Source organism: Macaca nemestrina, chromosome 11, assembly GCF_043159975.1.
Source record: "Macaca nemestrina isolate mMacNem1 chromosome 11, mMacNem.hap1, whole genome shotgun sequence".
NCBI classification, from domain to species: Eukaryota; Metazoa; Chordata; class Mammalia; order Primates; family Cercopithecidae; genus Macaca; species Macaca nemestrina.
In genome coordinates, this window is record NC_092135.1 from 23063280 (window position 1) to 23081760 (window position 18481).

General features: G+C 33.8%; 1 long non-coding RNA gene across 2 annotated transcripts in view; it reads left to right on the top strand.

The window, feature by feature from the left end:
* LOC105492586 (uncharacterized) overlaps window positions 1-17018 on the top strand; it is a 36974-nt gene extending 19956 nt beyond the window's left edge. The window contains exons 2-3 of one of the 2 annotated variants that reach the window (XR_011609524.1): window positions 15311-15416; window positions 16678-17018. This is a non-coding gene — a long non-coding RNA (uncharacterized lncRNA). Of the gene's footprint in view, window positions 1-15295; window positions 15417-16677 lie in introns of both variants that reach the window. The other variant, XR_011609523.1, reaches the window with a different exon arrangement.
* The last annotated feature ends 1463 nt before the right edge of the window (window positions 17019-18481 follow it).

An 18481-nucleotide genomic window follows, 5' to 3' on the forward strand; every position in this document is an offset into this window, starting at 1 on the left:
GATATGTTAATTTAGCTTGAATTAATCATTGCACATTGTAGACATATATCAAAAGATCACATCGCACCCCATAACTGTATACAATTATAATTTGTCTTTTAAAGTCTTCGAAAAATAGAGACAGTAAAATGTTAGTAACCATGGATTTGTCATTAAGAATCTAGAAGCGGCTTCTTGCTATGCAAAAGAGACACACTTGATATAAATAACTATAGCTTTTATTTTATGTGTTAAGAATGTTGGGTTAAATGTAATAATGTAAAAGTTGACAGGCAGTACAATTTTAACATAGTAATAGTTAACATTTTTTACTATTTAGGACCTACTATGTGGCAGGTACTGTGTGAAGCATTTTACATTCCTTTTTAAAATTCCTCCTAACCATATATGGTAAGAACTATGATTATCTCAACTTTACAAAAGAAATAATAACTTAAAGAGGTTAAGTAAGTTCCTTATTTAATGTAGATATTTAGGGGCAAAGCCAGGATTTGAACTTGGTTCTGCCTGGCACCAGAGTATTTGGACTATCTTCCTGCAGGCATGGGTACGGTCATGGCAAACATGATTCATTTATTAAAATAACATTATAGAAGTCCAGGAAAAGGGTGGCTCCAGCGTAAATGGAAAAGAGGAAAGGACGTAAGATAAATTACTAAATTGAATACAAGCAGAGAGATGAGGATCTGAGAATAATTTCAAGTGTTTAAACAAGAGATAAAAGGAGAGCAGTAGTACCACTAGTGGAAATAGTAAAACTAGAGCATAAACTTGTTTCCAGTAATAAAATGTTTTGGCTTGACAATGATAAAACAGTTTGGGCTTATTTTAGACCAAAGTCCAAGTTTTATAATTGTATCCCTTGAGTCCAGCAATTCCCCAAATAATGTTATTAAGGATGAGGTGTTTTCAGGGGGTGACTTGACCACAGTGCCTATCTTCTCTTCTTCCTAAGATCAGCATACACAGCAATCACTCAACACACTATTTCGTGAACTAGCTCTACTACCGTGGGCATTAGTATCCTGGATCAAGGATATTCAGTTTCAATTACATTGAATTTCCCTAACTAATGAGATTACTTCTCTTTAGGTATTCCTGTTGATTATCAGTCCTCCTTCATGTAAACCAAAGTCCCCATCAAGTTTCAAATGCCTAGTTTTTAAATAGGAACAACAACAACAACAAAAAAAAAAACCCAAGAAGCTACAAGCACACAAGAAAATTAATATATAAATGCAAAAGAAAAATTAAGTATAAAATAGGAAGAAAGAATGGAAAGAAGGAAAAAAGAAAAGAGGAGGGAAGGAAGGGAGGAAGGAAGGAAGGGAGGGAGGAAGGAAGGGAGGGAGGGAGGAAGGAAGGGAGGGAGGGAGGGAAGGAAGGACAGACCAGAGAAAGTTGATATTTAAAAGAACAGAAAATAGTTTAAAATAATAAAATAAAATATTGATTAGTGTTCTCAGAGACAGTCCTGAAGATATTTAATTTATAAAACCCGTGTTGTGGCCCTTAGAAATCATTACTTCTAAGTAATAGCGTTTGATAGTGTTTATTGAAAAGAAAAGTATTTGGATGAATGCTAGTTTCTTAAGGGTTTTTGCTTGAAAATTGCAATATTAATTGTCAGTACTTTTAAAGAAAATATCATTGAATGACTACATCCGTGACACAAAAATGAAGGGAATAGTTTTAATGTGAAGCATTTTCTTTATCACAAATTACATATCTAGCAGAATTCACAGCCCTTTAAATAAGGTTTGCATTTACAGGAAAGTATCTCTAGAAGCCCCTTGAGAAGCCCTGGATTGGATTCCATGATTCCAGCAGGTATCTCTTAGAGGCATCACCTCTTATATGACTCACCAAAGCTCTTGCTAGATAATCCGTAGAAGTATAATAAACTTTAAATAATAGCCTCATGAAGCCATCACAGTTTACTGGAAGTCACTATTTTGGGCAACTAATCTACAAAGTACATTTTCTTATATCGTCCAAACTTTGCAGCTGTGCTACAAAAATCTAGGTATGGAATTAGGAAATGAGCATTAAATTGACAACTGTTTACCATTTGATTTTAAATAAGTCAATTACCATTCGAGTTGTGGTTTCTATGTAAACCACGAGTACAGTAATACCCTTTTAGCATTAATTGCTAAAAGAATAAATAAATTAAAAAATTTTAAACCGCTATTTTGATAAATAGCATATAGAAGCATATATTGAAGATAATTTGTTACATGGGCATTAACTAAAATTCTCATATAAAATCAAGATCATTACACATTATCATAAAAATTGTATATATCTGTTATTTTATCCACCCCAAACAGGTCTAGCTTTATTTTTTTAAAAATCCATGTATACCCCAAACCCTCTCTCTTCTATTAGAGAGATAGACATTAATTTTGAGCAGATAACCCCTACTAAAACAAAAACAAATACACAATATGAAATACATGGTCTTAATGATAAAATATGAGGTTTCAACAATATAAAAACCCAAGATTAATCTCCAATTCAGTCATATTTGGAAGATAATGACTTTATCTCTTTAAATGTAAGATATAGACATTTGAAATGGTGATTTATAAGATCTATCTACAACACTTTGAAACTTAAGCTCTAAATATTTGTAATAATCGTCCAACCTGGCCATAACTGTGAATAAAATTGGTCTGAAACATATATTTTATTTTTTTCTAGATTTCTCTTTATATCTATAAATATTTTTAGAATAGTAAATTTACCTTTTCAGCAAAATTATATCTCTCAATTAATCATGTTAAGAAAATATTTATGATCTTCATAAAACTTTCTTTGCCTTATAAACTCCACAATACTACAGAAAATGTCACCAATAAATTACAGCCAATTGAATATTCTTGGAAAAGTTTCTCAAAATGTTAAACATTAGAGTTAGTACATGACCCAACAATTTCACTCCTATATATCCTAAAGAAGTGAAGATATATATTCACACAGAAAATTTTGCATAGGTTATAGCAGCATTATTCATAATAGCCAAAAAGTAGAAACTGTACAAATATGCATGGACTGATGAATAGTTAAACAACATGTGGTATATCTATACAATAGAATATCACTTTGCAACAAAAAGGAATGAAGTACTGACACATGTTACAACATCATGAACCTTGAAAACATTAGGTTAAGTGAAAGAAGCTGGTCACAAAAGACCACATATTGTATGATTCCATTCATATGAAATGTACCGACTAGACAAATCTATAGAGACAGAAATGGGAGGCAAGAAAGGGGACCTTTGAGCATTCTATTCTGTGTGCTTTATATCATTTGAATCTTAGGAAAAATAACATATTCCTATGCTACTCATGGCATTGGAAACGGAGACTTATGTTTTAAGTAACTATAAACTTGCCTATTCGGAAGGATTTTTTTTTTTTTTTTTGATATGGAGTCTCACTCTGTCACCCAGGCTGGAGTGAAGTGGCATGATCTCCGCTCACTGCAAGCTCTGCCTCCCGGGTTCACGCCATTCTCCTGCCTCAGCGTCCTGAGTAGCTGTGACTATAGGCACCCACCACCAAGCCCAGCTAATTTTTTTGTGTTTTTAGTAGAGACGGGGTTTCACCGTGTTAGCCAGGATGGTCTTTATCTCTTGATCTTATGATCTGCTCACCTTGACCTCCCAAAGTTCTGGTATTACAGGCGTGAGCCACCGCGCCCGGCCAGGATTTTTTTTTTTTTTTTTTTTTTTTTAGTAAATAGATGGTCCCAATATGCTTAAGAATCGAAGCAAGCAGAAAAGCTGCCTGGTTTCTCTCAACAGATAGCAGGTTCCACCAATATTGAGGAGAAAAGGGGGAGAGGGGTAGACTGAGGCTTGGCCAGACCATGGTCATCCCCTCAGCTCTCAGAAGAACATGGGGGACAAGTCTACTAGAAAGAAAGGGTGAATGAGCTGAATCTTACCTTTATGATGTGAAATGACTGGTCAGTTGGAAAACTATCATTGACTGTCATCTTGACCATTTTTATTTTAAAACTTTTGTAGGACACGGCACATGATAGATGATATTATAAGCCATAGTATAAGCCATGGTCCTGGACAGTGAAGAAATGACATTGTCACAGGGTCATGGAATGAGTAATGAAAGGACTAGTTAGAAAGTTGGAGGCAGGGTTAAGGGAACCAACAAGAGAAGGTGAACCACAGAGGAGTAGGATGGTATGAAGCCTGACCATTTCAAGGCCTGAGTGGAAGCAGAGTAAGTGGTTGCTAAAACCTGTGAGAACTGCCCCTATGAGTGAGGGTCCACCCCACAGGAGCTGTGGCTGTTGATGAAGTATCACTGCTGTTATTAAACTGCTATCCAGCCAGAGAAGCAACTTGAGAAGTACAGAACTTTCTCTCCTCCTGCTCTCTACTGCCAGTGCCCTCTTCTAACCAAATCTAAAGGTCACATGATACAACAGCAGGATGAAGAAGGACTGAGAGGGACTAATTAATTACCAAGGCTATTGCCTATTTAAAATGAACTGTGTCTTTAAAATGAACTGATATGTAGGATATTACTATGTTATTCTGGTTGTGTCTTACTTTGCCATTGTCATGCAAATATCAAGGGAAATAAAATGCAAAATGAGATACACTTAACTACTCAAACATAATGGAAATGTGTTTAAAAGATGCAGGCAGAGTTTCTGCAAAAACGAAAATATTTCAGGGAGAATTCACATGTCTGCTCTAGCTAGTATAATTAGAAACCATAAAGTGATTCTCCCATCTTTGTCATGAAGCTGAAACAATTTTCAGCTGTCCCATTATTCCCTGTGATAAAGAAGATAATATGTAAGCTATAGTGTTATTTTGCAAGGGTCTTTTTTTTTTTTATTTTTGCAGCAAGACATTGCCAGATTTGAAATTCAAATGATCAGAATAAGCCAATTGGCACTCTTCAGGAATGCTAAATATCAGCCAGGATGATCCTATGTGGATGTAATTTCCTTTGGATATCAGAAAAACAAAATTTTGAAAAACAATTCATTCTTTTGACTAATCTAAAAAAAGACCCAACTCATTCTATTATAAATTCAATTATCATCCTATATGACTTTAAAAAGCAAGTAAAACTTAATATTGAATAATAAGAGATTCATCAAATCATCTCTCGAGTTTCCTTTGCAAATAATGAATGAATGTCTCCAAGTAGAAGAAACAGCCATTTGAGAGTCACAGCAACATGGGAATGCTCAGTGTGTTTGAAGAATAGCAAAAGGCCAGCATGGCTGCAGCCAAGGGAGAAGGGGAGATACAGAGATGAAAACGCAGGAGGGGAGCTGAACAAATCATATAGGATCCTGGAGGCCAAAGGCAGAACTTTGGTTTTTGTTCTAGGTGAAAAGTAGCAGAGGCTTCAAGAAGCCTTGCCTGTTTCTCCCTGTTTTTTCTTAACTGTCTAATGTCTGTCATGAGTAGAGCAGAACTCAAATAGCTGCTGCCCTTTTACCCTGGCTCCCAGCAGATTGTTGAAACTGCTTCTTTTGGTGTATCATGCATGTTTTGAAGTTGGTTTGTTGCTACAGCATAAATTGAGTAATACTTTCTTTTTGTGTGCATGTTTATGTCTGTTTTTGACCAACATGTGGATTCCCAGTGCTAGCATGGTTCCCTTCAAATAGTAGGTGCTCATGAAATGAATGAGGGTTTTGAAAAGCCCAGGCTACTGCAACAAAATGCACAGACTGTGTGGCTTAAACAACAGGGCAAGATAGAGGAGGTATTACTCTTGATTGGTTACTTTGCTTATCAAAAACATGCTCCCTGCTGAGCCCTTTGTTATCTCTAAGAAATGGCTACACCAGGAGAGTCAGTCTGTCCCCAACCAGAAGAGTTTTTTAAGATGTTGAAATACAATATACTGATAACAAAAATAAAAACAATATATTCCCTATTCTCTTACTAATAATGTTTGTATACTCCATATATTTTTATGCATATATGTATGTACTTACACAGATATGTGCATTTATGCTTATAAGTATGTGTGTATATTTACCCATACATATATTTCATAGTGATATTATAACATATATATTGATTCGCAATTTATCACATAAATTGAAGACATTTTTATGCTTTTTAAAATTTATTTTTAAAAGTTTCATGTTTTATTATATATACACACACACACACACACACACACACACACACACACACACACACACACACAGATATATACCAGTATGTGTTTAAGAAACATTCTATTGATATTTATGTTTTTCTGGATATTTTTCTAAGATATGCCTGTGTATTTCTACTTGGATATATGTAGTGCAAATTTGTAAAAGTAGAATTACTGGATGCCATATACATGATTTATATTTAGATAGTGCCAGATTGTTCTCCAAAAGATTGTTCCAGTCTTTCATGTTTATTATTAAAATATTCATTGATGATAAGAATGAACCCTTGTGGTTATAAACCACTGGGTGAGATGAAGAAATACAGAGAAATCTTGACATAGGAAGAATAACTTTTCCAATCATGTCACATGCTTAGCCAGAAGTGAATAAAAGGACACTTTGCCATTTACCCCTTTGAATTGACTCTTTTTACATTTTTTAATTTATTTTGGTTACCTTCTTTTTTTTTTTTTTTTTTGCTCTTTTTATTCTTATCATCTTTTCTCCTAATGAACTTTCAGTAATACCTATTTTCTCTGGAGCTCCTTGTAACTTTTTATCTTCTCAGATGATTATATTTATTTATTCATTTATTTATTTACCAGCTCCTTTTTACCATTTCAAAATTATTTGATTCTAAGGAAAACTCATCTGGACATCAGCTACCCCATTATCGTAAACCCAGAAAAAGTTATTTCCCAGGGCTGCCTCCTCTGGTAATTCACATATTCCAAACTGTTTTTTTTTGTAAATTCCCAGTAGTAAGTCTTCTGATACACCAGATTTCAAACATATTCTCCATATTGTGTTGTAGAGAATATGTTTGAAACCTGGCATATCAGAGGACTGACTACTGTGGTATATTTCAAACATATTCTTTGCCCAATCAGTGGGTCTCTTTTCTTAGAAGGGTCAATCCTATTTGATGTAATCTTTGTTCTCCCATGGAACTCTCACATATCTCCTCTTTTCTGTGCAGTCCACACATGACCAGCAACGAATGCATAAACTCTATACATAACTCTAATGTTCTCGCTTATTTATGTGCTTACTTAGATATAACTTGAAGTTTGTAATATTTCAGTCTTTTAGTTATCTGTGGGTATGCATTCTGGGAGATTTTATTTTCATTGGTAATTGGTATGATTTTTTGATGACATGGTAAGACTCAAAGTTAGGAAGCTATCACCTTTGCACAATTTTTCTTCATGAGAACTTTCCAAATTAACAAGTTTGTTCTATATTAATTAGGATAACTTCTGAATTGGTAGGAATTAAATAAATGCTAGTCTAATAGTAATAACGATAATGATAACAACAAGATAATATGCAGAGCTTTATATTTAGATTATTCACAGTACTTTGAGATTTTTCAAAATCCTGTTAGAAAGGTATCCACAGGCTGGAATCTGATACTATTATTATTATTTGGCCAAACCTTAAGCCGGTAAAATTGATAATATGCTCTTTGAGCTAACTTGATATATGGTCTATTAGGTTCTGTTAAACGGCACATTACAGCTTGTGAGAGAAAATAAAAAGAAGAAAATGTAAGCCATGCCAGTCGGGGAAACATTCTCACTTTGCAATAATTTTTTGATATTGTAGTTGAATTGCCATTTTATATAACTTCAATCTATTTGGTTGAATAGATAATTCATTACATACTTTATCCCTCTTTGTCTACCCTTCAATACTATTATACAGGCTGCTCATATCTTGAAATATTGGCTAGTGAATCTTTAGCTATCACTCCAAGGTCATCGGGGCATTTAGATAATTAAGATTTAATACAATATATTACACTTTCAACAAAAATTAAACTCCTCAGATTTAAGAAATATAGCCAAAGAGTGAATTCATCAATTATAATGTCTTGCCATCTTCCTTGGAGATTGGTGTTTCCAATAAAAGTGATCATGTAATTTCCCTTTGTCACTACATGGACATGTACTATTAATTTCAAATATTTGTCTGAAAGAAGGTAGTAACCCAAAATTTGCCGGTATACAACACCTATTAAAAGGAAATGTTTTAAAATCTATTTTCAGATTTTCTCTAAACCTAAAAAATATTAGATGTTTTTATCTATCTCAGTTCAGTGAGGCTTAATGTAGTTTTAGTACATTGACACTTGGCTATAAAGGACATTATATCTGGACTATGTTTTAAAAGCTAAGAATTGAAGAAATCCATTTAGATTGTTTGCATTTGATACCCTTAATGATCAAAGGTAAAAATTTTGCTGGTTGTATGGAAAATTATAGCGCAAGTTTAGTAAATTTCTAAACTAGAATCTGTTCCTGAGAGAGCCGAAAGATGGCAAAGTGTCATTTTCTTCACTTCTGGCTAAGCATGTGGCATGAGTGGAAAAGTTATTCCTCTTACTTCAAGATTTCTTTGAATTTCTTTATCTCACCCAGTGGTTTATAACAACAAGGGTTCATTCTTATCATCAATGAAGATTTTAACAATAAACATGGAAAACTGGGAGAATCTTTTGGAGAACAATCTGTCACTATCTAAATACAAATCATGTGTACCCTGGAGTCCAGCAATTCTACTTTTACAAATTTGCACTACAGATACCCAAGTAGAAATGCACAAGCATACCTGTAGAAATATACCTAGAAAAAAACATAAATATCAATAGGATGTTGGTTAAACACATACTGGTAAAGATATGTAATAAAACATGCAGCTTTTTAAAAGATGTAGGAAAAACAGCATTAAAATGTTTTAGTTTGTTATGTGATAAAACAAGTTGCAAATCAATATATATGCTGTAATGTCACTTATGAAATCTATGTATGGGTAAATATACACACATAATGTAAGCATATATGCACATATATGTATAAGTACATACATATATGCATAAAATATATGGAGTATACAAAAATTACTAGTAAGATAATAGGGGATATATTGTTTATGTTTTTGTTTTCGGTATGTTATGATATTTTGACATCTTAAAAAACCCTTCTGGTTGGGGACAGGCTGCCCCTCCTGGACTAGCCATTTCTTAGAGATGACAAACGGCTCAGCAGGGAGCATGTATTTGACAAGCAAAGTAACCAATCAAGAGCAACACCTCCTCTATCTTGCCCTGTTGTTTAAACCACACAGGCTGTGGCATTTTGTTGCAGTAGCCTGGGCTTTTCAAAACCCTCATTCATTTCATGAGCACCTACTATTTGATGGGAACCACATGTTGGTCAAAAACAGACATAAACATGCACACAAAAAGAAAGTATCACTCAATTTATGCTGTAGCAACAAACCAACTTCAAAACATGCATGATACACCAAAAGAAGCAGTTTCAACAATCTGCTGGGAGCCAGGGTGAAAGGGCAGCAGCTATCTGAGTTCTGCTCTACTCATGACAGACATTAGACAGTTAAGAAAAAACAGGCAGAAACAGGCAAGGCTTCTTGAAGCCTCTGCTACTTTTCACCTAGGATAAAAACCTAAGTTCTGCTTTGGCCTCCAGGATCCTATATGATTTGTTCAGCTCCCCTCCTGCGTTTTCATCTCTGTATCTCCCCTTGCTTCCTTGGCTGCAGTCATGCTGGCCTTTTGCTATTCTTCAAATACACCAAGCATGCCGATGTTGCTGTGACTCTCAAATGGCTGTTTCTTCTACTTGGAGACATTCATTCATTATTTGCAAAGGAAACTTGAGTTGAGAGAAGATTCAATGAATCTGTTATTATTCAATATTAAGTTTTACAAAGTTTGAAAAGGGACAAAATAAGTAGTGTCAAGGCAAAAAATCATTGAAACAGAAAAGTTATAAAGAATCATAGGAAAGTCCAAAAACTTATTTGTAACGCTTTTTTCTCCTATCTTATATAAAACACAATCACATAAAGTGCTTATTATAAATGTGCTTGGATAGACATACAATGTGGAAGGATATAAATCATACAACAATAATAGCACAAAGATGAAAGAGGAAAGGTTGCTATATAGAAGCAATTTTTGTATGTTATTGAAATTAAGTTGCTATTAATCCAAACTATGTGGTTAGAGATTAAGATGTTAATTAATCTGCAAGGCCAGAACTAAGAAAATATATTTTATTCTTTTTATTATATCCATCATTTTTCTGTTTTTTTAATTTACATATATGGAGGGGGTACAAGTTCAATTTTGTTACATGCATAGATTGCATAGTATGCAAGTAAGGGTTTTAAGGGTATCTATCACTCTAATAATGTACATTGTACCCATTAAGTGGTTTCTCATATCTACCCCCACTGCCATCCCCTCAATCTTCTGAGTCTTCTTTGTCTATCATTCCACTCTTTATGTCTATCTAAACACATATTTTAGCTCCTACTTATGAGTGAGAAAGGCAGTATTTGTTTTATTGTGTCTGACTTGTTTTACTTAAGATAATGACCCCCAGTTTCATCCATATTTCTGTAAAAGACATGATTTCATTCTTTTTATGGCTGAATATATTCCTTGTGTATTTATACCCCGTTTTCTTTATCCAATCATCCACCAATGGACACTTAGTTTGATTTGGTATCTGCTATTGTGAACAGTGCTGTTATAAACAGACAAGCGCAAATATCATTTTGATATATTGATTTGTTTTCCTTTGGGTAGATACCCAGTAGCAGAATTGCCGAATCAAATGGTAGTTTTATTTTTAGTTCTTTGAGAAACCTCCATACTGTTTGAGATTGTACTTACTTACATTCTCACCAAAAATGTATGAGTTCCCTTTTCTCTGTATCTTTGCCAATATCTGTTATTTTTTTACTTTTTAATAGTAGCCATTCTGACTGGTATAAGATGATATCTCATTGTGGTTTAAATATGTGTTTATTTAATGATTAGTAATGTTGAGCATTTTCTTCATATACCTGTTGGCCATTTGTATGTTTTCTTTTGAAAAATACCTATTCATGTATTTTGCCCACTTTTTGATGGGATTATTTGTTGCTGTTGTTGTTGCTGCTGTTGAGTTGTTTGTGTTCCTTGTGTATTCTGGATATTAGTCCACTGCTGGAAGCATAGTTTGCAATTTTTTTTCCCATACTGCAGGTTGTTTGTTCACTCTACTGATTTATTTTGCTGTTCAAGAAGCTTTTTAATTTAATTAAGTCCCATTTGTTTATTTTTGTTTTTGTTTCCTCTGCTGTCAAGGTCTTAGTAATAAATTCTTTGTCTAAAGGGATCTCCAGAACAGTTTTTGCCAGGTTTTCTTCAAGTATTTTTACTTTTGGGTCTTATGTTTAGGTCTTTAATCCATCTTGAGTTGATTTTTTTGTGTATCGTGAGAGACAGGGGCTCAGTTTCATTCTTCTGCATATGGCATTCCAATATTCCCAGCACCATTTATTGAAGTGTCCTTTATCTGATATATGTTCATGTCAACTTTGTCAAAGATGAGCTGGTTGTGAATATGTGGCTTTAATTCTGTCTTCTCTATTCTGTTCCATTGATCTATGTGTCTATTTTTATACCAGTACCACACCATTTGGCATGGCTTATCAGTTCATCAACTGGTTAAACATATATTTACCATATGACCCAGAAACTTCATAATTAAGTATACATCCGAGGGAAATGAAAACATGTAACTACATAAAAACTTGTACATGAATGCTTATGGCATCATTATTCATAAGAGCCAAAAGATGAAAATGACCCAAATTCACCTGTCAGTTGATGAATTAATAGAATGTGATATATCCAGACAATGGAATAATATTTTGTAATTTAAAAAGAAGGAATCATTGATACCTGTCATAAAATAGTTGAACCTTGAAAACATTCTAAGTGAAAGAAACCAGTCCCAAAAGACAATATATTATATAATTCTGTAATATGATATTTTCAGAATAGGCAAATCTATAGAGACAAAAAGTACACGAATAGTTATCTAGGACTAGTGGGGAGGAGTAAGAGGGATGGAGGATTGTAGGATTAGGGCTAACAAGAGCAGTGTTTCTTTTGGAGACAATGAAAATGCTCTAAGGTTTATTTTGGTGATAGTCAACTTTGTGAATACGCTAAAAGCCATTGAATTTTACACTTTAAATGTGTGCATTGTCTAGTATGTGAATTGTATCTCTATAGAACCGTTAAAAGTTTGGTGAGGGAGTACTCATACACACTGCTGTGTGGATGAATCTTGAAACTATTATGCTAAATGAAGTAAGTCAGACACAAAAAGACACATATTGTAAGATTCAATTTATGTGAAATGTCCAAAATAGGCTAATCGATAGAGGCTGAATGTTGATTAACACTTGCAAGGGACTAGGGGAAGAAAGGCATGGGGAGTGACAATTTTTTTTTTTTTTTAACTTTTGAGTTCAAGGGTACATGTGCAGGTTTGTTACACAGGTAATCTTGGGTCATGGGGTTTGTTGTACAGATTATTTCATCACCCAGGTATTCAGCCTATCTGGAAGTGACTATGAATGGGCATGAAGTTTGTTTCAGGGTAGATGGAAATTCCCTGAAATTAGACAGTAAGGATTGTTGCAGAACCCTATGAACCCTGTGATTGTGGCAGAATTAAAAACCACTGAATTGTACATTTTTAAACAGAAAATAGGTACAATCTTTTAGTTAAAAAATAAATAAATTATCTCTTTTTAGTGTATACTGCTGAAGTTAATGGTAAGTGTACTTATCTGACTATATTTACTTTTATTTAGCTTTCTAAAGATATTTCTAGTTGTTTCTGAAGCAATTAGGTGTTTCTTTCCAACTAAAGTGCATTAAGCTCTAAAGTAAATGTTTAATAATTAACATTTATAGATTTAAAAAGTACTTTCTTAATTAACAGCATGTAGGATTAATGTAACACTATGACTCACTCACACTGTAATGTTTTTGCCCAAAACCATATTAGCTCCAGATTCAAATGTAGAACCTGGTTGAGTCATGAATAGACATTTATGGGCTCTGACTGCATCCAGTCAAGCAATTAGGAACTTGATAAGAGCAACTCTGTGCAAAGAATAATCAGTTTACTTGTGTTCAGATAATAAATCTGATGACAAGAGTTCAACAGCCATGATTATGATTATATTAATTTTAACTGCTATCTGAAAATGCAGATTATATTGACCCACTCAGAGTTGTTTCACATAAAATCTCCTAAGGAACAATTTAGTTGAATTTAATCAAATAATCTATATTTTTTTCTTAATCAAGTTCATAAAGCATTATTTGAATTTTTAACTTTTTCAACAACTTGTTTAGACAATGGGCATTTACAAGCAGAATCAATGACAGACAGGAAGATTGACTAAGTGGCATTTAAGAATGTTGGAAAGTTTTAAAAAATTCACTGAATAAATAACATGAGTTGAAATTGTGGAATCTCTGTTTTAGCCACAATACTGAAAAGGACAAGGATTTAGTTTTCTATTGAGCTTATATTTTAAATGGGGAGTAAAATATAAACTTAAACAAACTAATGAATGGATGAACAAATAACTGAAATAGCATAGTATACTTGAGGTGAGAAACTGTATAGAGATAATGAGCACAGTAAGTAGAAAGGAGTGTTCAAGGGAAGAGATGGGGCTATGCTGCAGTGTTAAATAGTGTGATCAGAAAAGGGCTTCATTATGAGATGAGAATTGTATGGAGATTTCTCTAAAAATTAAAAATAGAACTACAGTATGATGCAGCAATCCTACCACTGGGTATGTATCCAAAGGAAATACAATCAGTGTTCCTATGTTAATTGCAACATTATTCACAAAAGTCAAGATATGAAAGTTACCTAAGCATCCATAAATAGATAAATAAATAAAGAAAATGTGGTATATATTATATATACAATAGATTATTATTCATTCTTGAAAGAAGGAAATCCTGTCATTTGTGATAACATGGATGAACCTAGAGGATGTTATACTAAGTGATATGAGCCAGGCACAGAAAGACAAGTCAGTACTGCATTATCTTACATATATGTGGAATCTAAAAATGACCAATTCATAGAAGTAGAAGACAGAATAGAGGTTACCAGGGGTTGGCAAAAAGGTGAAGGATGGGGGGGATCGGGAAGATGTTGATCAAAAGATACTATATTTCAGTTAGATAGAAGAAATAAGTTCAAGAGATCTGTTGTACCACATGGTGAGTAGGGTTAGTAACAATATATTGCACACTTGAAAATGGCTAAGAAAGTAAATTTTAAGTGTTTTCATCACAAATAAATAAGTTCATGAGGTAATGTATGTGTTAATTAGCTTTATTTAGCCATTCCACAATGTATACATATATAAAAACATGATAAATATGTATTAGGTTGATGCAAAAGTAATCACGATTTTTGCTAATATAATTTTTGTTAATTAAAAAATAAATTTTAAAAAGCATGTCTATCAATTGGGTGGTTAATAAACAGTTAAAATGAATAAAGAGGAAATGAGAGTTAAACAAGGTACTCAAAGGGTGGTAAGAGAATAGTTCTGAAAGAGCTACCAGCAAGAGTGAAATCCCTAATGTGCAGTCGTGTGGAAACTGGCTTGTAACTGTTCACAAACGCTCATTGTTAAATTATCAGAAATTGTTTGAGCCAGTTGTTAAATATGGTCATTATTAAACATTATATTACATACACTTAAAATTAAATAAAATACATGAGAAACAAAGATATTCATTACTTCTTAATCATTTTACTACATTTTATCGATGATCTTGAAATTATTTACTCCTGTTCTTTCTGTATTGTAAATACAATATAATGATGTACTTCTGTGCATTTCTTCTCAATTCTGTGTTCAAAGATATCACAATGCTCATTTGAAATCTCCAATGGTGGAAGTACTTACATCACAGAAGTTGGCAAACACTACAAATCAGGGCTTTCTTTCATGTTGTATTAATTATCTAGACACAAGAAAGAGAAGAATGTTAGTAATGCATATTGAACTTAAAAGTGTGCTTTATCCTATTATTTCAAGATCTTAGTCAACTTCATATATAAAGCATGCCGTGCTTCTGGGTTAATTTTTCTAGGAAATTGCTGTAGTTTCTTCTTCTTTTGTATATGTGAGTATCTTAGTCTGTTTTGTGTTGCTATAAAAGAATACCCAAGACTGAGTAACTTATTAATTAAAGAGTTTTATTTAGCTCTTTTTTCTGCAGGCTGGACAAGAGGCATGACACCGGCATCTGCTTTTGGTGAAAGCCTCAGACTGCTTCCAATCATGACAGAAGGCAAAAAGGAGCCAGTCTGAACAGAGATCACATGGTGAGAGAAGATGCAAAAGAAAGAGGGAGGTACCAGACTCTTTTTAACAACCAGCTCTCACAGAAACTAATAGTGAGAACGCACTCATTCCTGTAAGGGTGACACCAAACCTTTCATGACTAGGCCCCACATCCAACATTGAGAATAAAATTTCAGCATGAGCATTGTGAGGGACAGACATCCAAACTACAGCAGTGAGTCTCACTTGACTAAGGAGTTTTACCTATACACTGAAGGAAGATCAGAGAGGCTAAATAGATAAAACATGCTTAACTTTAGGGTGACAGGATGGAGATAGAACTATAAGCTGAGTGGAATGCATATGCCAGAAAGAGTGGAATGCCAACATCTATCCTAGGAATCATAATTCCCAAACAGGTAATTTTTACCTCTGTCAAAAAGAACCCTGTTAATTTTTCCTGGGAGTAAATGCTGCATTACAAGCAATTGTAAAGGGGATGTGGAGAGAAAACTGGGGTATTTGACCTATAGGTAGACTTTTAATTAATTACCCTGATTACCCTGCTTTGATTTCCCTTTGATATGGTTGAGCTGTGTCTCCACCCAATTCTCACCTCGAATTGTGATCTCTATTATCTCCATGAATTGAGGGAGTGATCAGGTGGGAGGTGATTGGATCATGGGATGATTTCCCCCATGCTGTTCTTAAGATAGTGAATGAGTTCTCGTGAGATCTGATGGTTTTATAAGGCAGTTTTCCCTGCTCTTGCTAGCTCCCATGTGAAGGTCTTTGCTTTCTCTTTGCCTTCCGCCATGATTGTAAGTTTCCTGAGGCCTCCCCAGCCATGTGGAACTGGGAGTCAATTAAACCTCTCTATGTAAGAAAGGGCAGCATATAAGCCTACACCAAATGGTTAATAGGAGTTCTTTCTGTGCAATAGTACTAAGTAAGTTAACTTTTTTTCTTTTCTATATTTCCCAATTTTGCAAATAAACATATTTACTTGCTTAATACAATTGCTTTTAAGGACATGTTACTTTCTGATTTTAAGTTTGCAACTGGTAACATTACTGCTGCCTTCACCAGTTGTCTAGAACTGGCTGATTGGTTATTTTTAATAATAACATTAACCAGTACTGTCTCAGAAGATTAATTTGTCTTTCAGAACTGGGGTAATTTTTGTTCGTTCATGTTACTTTAGCTGCAATCAATGAAGGGAGTTTTTACAAAGATAATCAGAGCGTAGATAAGCTTTCACAGGATATTCTTATTTTCTACTTTCATGTTTTTCCTCAACAGTACCTTAAATGGCAGCATACAGATGAATGAAGATCTGTTAATGTCAGCATTGGTTTTATAATCCCGAAGCACAAACTCAAATGGGATCTGATGTCTGCCATGACTTTTTTATTCTTATGGAAAAAGTATGGTTTAAGAAACTATGGCTTCGTTGTTTGTAAGGCAAATATTTCCAACTTTGCTGCATTCCTTGACAATCTGCCTTAAGGAAGAATATGTGACTTACTTTTTGCCTAAAAATTTTGTTTGGTGGATTTTTTGATGTAGGTATGTATACATATATATTTATGAAATGTATATTAACAAATATTTCTTTATATCCCAAACAATTAAAAATATATTGTCATAGACACCATTATTCTGCAATTCCTTCTGGGGGAGATAAGAGGTGTTAGAACATCAATCTCACTTATTTGGAGGAACAATAACCTGGTTATACCAATAGCTTGGCTGTAGGGTGTAAGAAAGTAATACGTTCCTCACTAGGAAATACATAACTGCCTTTGTGACATTGCAGTTAACTCTCAAGTTGGAGACATCTGGTTGTGTGGGGTGTGAGAGTGAGGAGAGATGTCTTTTCTAGTTTCTTCATAATATTTTGCATTCAGGGGTCTCAATTAACAACAATTTATTGATGTTCATATGTATTATTAGATACATTTGGGTGTATGGGAATAACTGCCTTAGTCTCAAAGTGAATCATGTTGAAGCAAAATGCTAAATGAATGTATTTTGAACTATCTGTATCAAATAGATGATATGTCCTCCTCAGATTAATTCAAAAGTCATTCTTTAAATATGTATTCAGTGAAGTTGTCAGTCCCTCACATTTGTGGCCAGTGAAGAGCAAAAGTATGAAAAGGTTGCCAGAGTCCATAGCATATCACTTGCATGACAACAGAGCTGCTGCTAGCGAGACAAATATTAGTGGAAAATTCAAAAACCTAGGGTTGAGGGCATAATTGCATCTGCCAAATCATGCTTAAAACTTAAAAGAGGTTACAGAGCATTGGATGGGGAGAGAGAATGCAAAGCCAAATTCTAGGTGAAAGGCATAGAAGCATAGGGATTGTAAGAAAGACTTTGTGAAAATCATTCTGGTGGAATTTCTGTCCCTAATTCAAACTCAGACTGATAAGCACCATACTCGTCCCCCATATTCTAAACTAGTCTCGTCAGTCAGTCAAGCCATTGTTGAGAAGACTTAAATGATTACTTCATGGAGAACTCTCTGGAGCAGTGGACTGGCAAAGAAATATGTGTGGATATAATAGTTAATCGGACTTAATATTTTATGTTAAATTTGGAATCTGTGTATATTATTTAAAATATTTGTAATAAAAATAATTGATATATTAGCTTTCTGGGTTTTAGCTGTGAGAAAATAGGATGTTTTTATAAACTGAATTGTGATATTTTTAAGAACTCAGTTCCTGGCTTGTGTTAATTTATTAGATTAATAACGTGTAATATCATGTTTAAATATATATACGTTTAATTCATAAAATTTAGTTTAGTATGCTTAAGAGAATGTACTTCACTAAGTTTGTAGACAAGAACTACTGTTTAGGAAACGTTAACTGCTTAACTTGGGTTAACCATTAATTTTAAATAAGATGAAAGAGACTAATCTCATTTTTATCTAAATATTGCTTATAAGTTAATAAAACATAGATGAACTAAAAGGTCTAAGGAAAACTAATCTTTTAGTAAAATTGAATATTAATTTGAAACTCGCAAATATTAAAACTCATGTCAGCCTGCCGCAACTGATAACATAAATTTGTATATAATACAATTGATA